Genomic DNA, 5,428 nt, shown 5'->3' on the forward strand with positions numbered 1-5,428 from the left:
GTCTCCTGTGGAAACTTAATTTGTTTCTTCTGCAGTCAGGAGGACACAATGCGGTGATACCGATGCTTTAAAAATTTAAGACAAAAGGCAGCCTTCCTAGAAACTGGTAGAAAAATTAAAAGAGAAATACTGGTCCCTGGCACTGACCAGAGTTGTCAGGGGCAAAAGTTTCATAAATGTTTCCAGGGGCCACATGGGGACTGCCCAAGAGCAAACCCTAGTGGAGAAACCTTCAGATCCCGTCCTGTCTAACGGAACCAACTGGAGAGGGCAGAACCTCAGCAAAGACAAGCTTTGCTATCTTTTATAAATTATTCCCAGACTGTTTCTATCAGCTGTTTCATTTGCCATTAGACGAACCTTAGTTAAACATAATGCCGCTGATGGACTCTGCAGACTCAGTTCACGGCACATCTGTGAAGGCCAGTCCAGCCCTGTCCCATCATTTGTGTTCCCTTTGTCCCTCAAACCTTGATCATGTGTCTCTCCCCTGTCCTAGAGGCATCCAGTGCTGGGCATCTATTTGCCCTCTTTAGTTGTATTTCTGAAGTATTTCTACCAATTTCAATGTATGCAGATATCGTTCCCTTTTAACATTGTGTAGTATCTCATCACATGAATCGACCTTTTATTCATCCATTCCCTTTGTAATCACTTATTGTGAGTCTAACTCTTCATTATTTCAAAAAGCACTACAGCACACAGACTTATGCCTGTCTATGTACACATGAAAAAATTTCTGGGGCACTATGCCTCCTGGTAGAATTTCTGGGTATTTTAGATATGTACATACACAATTTTATTAAATACTCTCTTTTGGCTTTTCCAGAATTTTTAACTTGTCTCCCCCACTGGCCATGTAAGTGTTCATTTACTGCTTCTACCTGGTATCATTTACGTTTTAATTTTTGTTGTTTTAGTGGGCACATGGTGCCATCTCACCACCTTTTGCTAAGAATCCGCAATATGCATCTTAAAAGTAATGTTTCTAAATCAAATTAATAAAACTAAAAAATGAAAAGAAAATCACAGGACTTGCTGTGTGCTAAGCGCCTCGCAATGAAATTCTCATGTGAACGTCTTATTTAAACCTTAAAACTCATTAAAAGTTATGAATGTTTATCTGTATTTTTTAGTTGGAGACCGAGGTTCTGGTTAAGGAAATAAACATCATGACACAAATAGTGTTGGATTCAAACTCACTTTGCCTCCAAACCTCCTGTTCTGTTCACAAAATTATTATTTTCCTCCTTCAATGCCTCAAAACATAAATGAACAGAAAACAGACAGGAGAATGCAATTTTTCTTTTTTCTCACCCTTAGTTGTTGGAAGATCGCTTTCTATAATAAAAACTAAGCATTCCTTGACAGATTAGTTTAGCACTAACCTCATCCTATTTCAGGACATTAAAAACTGAAAGCCTGGGTTAAATCAGGTCTCCAGGACCAAACATACGAGCGAGGCATTGAAAGAGAAAGATAAACCCCCTTGGGGTGTTAGCAGTAACCTCAGGAAATAAAGGCCTGTTTCATGACAGGACAAGTGATCCATCCTTCAGCTGGTACTAATCAAAGGACTGTTGTGATATGGATGTCATACAGGTAAGGGACACCCCATCCTGAGAGGAGCCACAGCTCCTGGCCCAGGTACCTACTCTAAGACCACAGCTCCTGGCCCAGGTACCTACTCTAAGACCACAGCTCCTGGCCCAGGTACCTACCTCTGAGACCATGGGGTCTCAGCGATCGCTCGGTGCCCCCCCTCCCCCAGGCAGCCCAGCGAGTTTGGGATTCTGAGAGATTCCCAAAATGCTATTTACCTACCTCACCCCCATATTACAAACACCAGTTGGGGAGTTCTGTGTGTGTCCCCCTGAGTCTGTGACCATGACAGACAGAAATAGCACACAGGGCGGGGGGGGGCGCCTAGACAGCCGGCTCCAGGTCAGTCACTCTCAGTTCTCTCGGAAAGCACATTAAATCGGCTTTTAATCAGTTGGGAGTCATAATGTCAGTCTTTTTTTTCTATCACACCAGAAACAACATTTACTGTACACAGTAAACCTCAAACACCGCTTTGTAGGCTAGATAGGAGTTTTTCAACACGTCTCACTTCAGAAACTAGCTGTCCCTTGAGCATCCTCTCCTTGGTGGTGTCATCATGCGTCATCAGCCCTGTGTCATTGCTTGCCAGGTCTCTTTTCTGCCCCAATTTAGAAGAGCACGCATCCCCAGAAATGGGAACCTCTCCTGCCCTTGATCTCCACCGTCCTCTGTTTTACCTTTCCCTGGAGTCTTCAGCATCATAACACTTGCAGAAACCCTTTGGGTTAACGTAACTCCCAGCGCTGTTTGGGAAGGCAGCATCTCCCACCTGCCTCCAGGGCCACTTCTGCTGCACCCCTGGGTGGCAGCAGCCTGATCCCTCCTGCCAGAGGCCACACTGTCCTCCCAAGAACAGTCATGTCAAAGTGTCAAATCTGGCTGGTTTGCAGAATCCTCCATGTACTTTAATTTGACAAATTTCCATTCACATCAGAAATAGCTTCAGTCTAGCTTTGCAGACTCGGATTTTAGGCCATAACTTGAGTGAATAAACATTTCTGATCATCAAAATAGCTGCTTATCCCCAGTGTGACAGTGTTCCTGGTCTCATTTGTGGAGTGAATACTATTCATTAATTCTCACTTATTTTAATTAGTGCACAACACTTCTGATTTGTAAATAAAAAGCACATTTCAAGTGGGTTTTTCTTTGAGTCAATCCATTGAGCCTTCATTTCTACTTTGAGGTTTCCACATCAGTTTCTGAAATATCTAGTACAATACTCCTCACCTAGTAAGTTCTGTAATCGGGGTGACAACTAATTAACAAGGATGAGGTACATACCAGCTTTGGGTTGTTTTATTAGCGACTAACATACTTGGTTACTCTATAAAGAGTAGGCCTTCTGAGACTCTCATATTTTGTAAACTCCTTTAAAACATTGTGAACATAGTTAATATTGCCAAAATATCAACTCCTTTTATTCCAGAAAGTGTTCAAGAAATGAGTGGCCAATAGTTAAAAGACTTTACCAAAGATCTTTCATAATGTTCTGTATTTAGCCAATTTCTGTATATACAAAAAAAAAAGTCTTCTATTTGCCAAAAGGCTTTAACAAAAATCAACAGATGGACAAAGTAATGGTAAAGGCCATAAACACGACACAGATTCTCTTGGACTATCACTTGCAGAGTGCATAGCGGGAGAGTAGAAGAAATAACATATTTAGCCACACAATTCACTTTTTTTCTTACTTCACTTTTTTTCTTCCAGCAATATGTATTATCTCAAAATTGAACTTAGATTGAAGAGAGGTATTTTAGGGAAAATGATGACAGAGGAAAAGAGAAAGAAAAACACAGAGAAGGGCGGTGCCTGTGGCTCAGTGGGTAGGGAGCCTGCTCCATATACCGAGGGTGGTGGGTTCGAAACCGGCCAAACTGCAACAAAAAATAGCTGGGCATTGTGGCGGGCACCTGTAGTCCCAGCTACTCGGGAGGCTGAGGCAAGAGGATCACCTAAGCCCAAGAGCTGGAGATTGCTGTGAGCCGTGATGCCACAGCACTGTACCAAGGATGACAAAGTGAGACACTGTCTCTAAAAAAAAAACAAGTTTTCATTTCTGGTTTTCTTCAAAACTAAAAGGGAGTGGAGAGAAAAACTTAGAAGGTGAATATCTAGAAAGCAGCATCACTGGTACAGAGCTCAAGGTCAGGACACAGGACACGGTCAGGCTCACTGCACGTCAGCTTCCTTTTAGGAATCTCCGAAACCTGGACCTTTCCTCAGCCTTTGTTTTTATTTCCTTTGCTATTCTGACAACCCCCTTTATTTCACCAGCTTTTCCAGCATTTTTAATAGGTGTCAGGGTTTTTTCCCCTTAAAACTACGAATATCTTTTTTGAAGTTGATTACATTGTTTCAAACGGTACCTGTGATTTCTGGGAAATCATTTCTTTCATAAATGAGTCTGTCCCTATTACTTCCTTCTAGAAACCTACTAGTTTATTGAATACTATTAAATCTTAAATCCTCTTTTGAATCTATGTTAGTATCTCCACTTAGAACCTAGTGCCCTGATTGTCTCCAGACGTTAACTTTGTTCTATCCTTTGTGAAACACATCGTAGCAACCCTAAAGTTCTTGGCGCGACAGGTGCCAAATCACATTTGCAGCAGAATCCTAAAATCTGAATTCAGAATCTTTTATTCATGGAGGCCCATCTCATATTTTCACAATGGCACTTTGCCTCTACAAGTTCATTTTTTGCAAATTCATGAGATTAATACCAAAGTGCAAAGTGACTGGTGCAGTAGCCCTGAGCTCTGTTAATCAGACACGAATCTAGCATGAAATGTTTAAAATTTAAGTGAGGGCTGTGTTTTAAAACTTTCTGTGGGGAGGTAATCGGTTCCTTGTTCCCTTACAGTTTCTGCGTGACTCTCGGACTAAGCAATGGCAGTACGAGGTGACATGCTGTGACGTTCACAGTGTCTGCACCGCAGCTGTGAAGAGACGTGCCATCGCAAGTAAGTCACAAACCACCTGCTCCACTGGCTGACTGAGGTTTCCTAATGCGCAGAGGTCACTTTCCTTCCTCTCCACTAAGAAAATGACCCACTTCTAATTGAGAAATACCAGTCCTGGGGGGTGGCCCACCAAGTGACAATGCCACTGTAGTCACTCCTTCTTTGTCTTCTGCTCCAGCCTCACGGAAAGAAGAGTTAACACAAGTCAGAAAGAGGTGCGGGGCGGGGCCTGTGGCTCAAAGGAGCAGGGTGCCAGCCCCATATACCAGAGGTGGTGGGTTCCAACCCAGCCTAGCCAAAATAAATAAATAAATAAGTAAAATAAGAAAGAAAGAGGTGCAGTCATTTTGGTTCCTTCAAAAACCTGAACTTGCCTAATAGGCTGATGTAAGTCATTTTACTTCTCTGAGTAATTGAAAATAGAAAGGCACCATTGCTGAATATGATATTACAATTGTCAGAAAGATTTTCTTTTGCCTGGCCTAGATTATTTTCACGTCTGACAGTCTGTAAAATTTAATTTTTGATATTTCCAGGGATAGCCTAACGGAATGTAAAAAGAAATCAAACAAGTCTATAAATCAACTAGTTAGCCTGAGAGAAATGGATTCTACCCTGTTACATTTTCTCTGCTTTATTTTCTAGTTAGGTGGTAAAGCCTATCCGATGTCCTCCCCCTGGGCAGCTCACAGCTGTGACTGACCCTGGGACCTGGTTTCCTGATTTAGCAGGCTCGGGCTCCCACCACATATTTCCACAACTCACTCATGCTTGGACTTACTTAACTTGCTGTTGGAAAAGCAACTGGAAGAATTCGAGATGGCTAAGAAAGGACCGTGACATTGGCACATTTG

Source organism: Otolemur garnettii, unplaced genomic scaffold (assembly GCF_000181295.1).
Source record: "Otolemur garnettii isolate 467f Iridium unplaced genomic scaffold, OtoGar3 scaffold00010, whole genome shotgun sequence".
Taxonomy (NCBI): domain Eukaryota; kingdom Metazoa; phylum Chordata; class Mammalia; order Primates; family Galagidae; genus Otolemur; species Otolemur garnettii.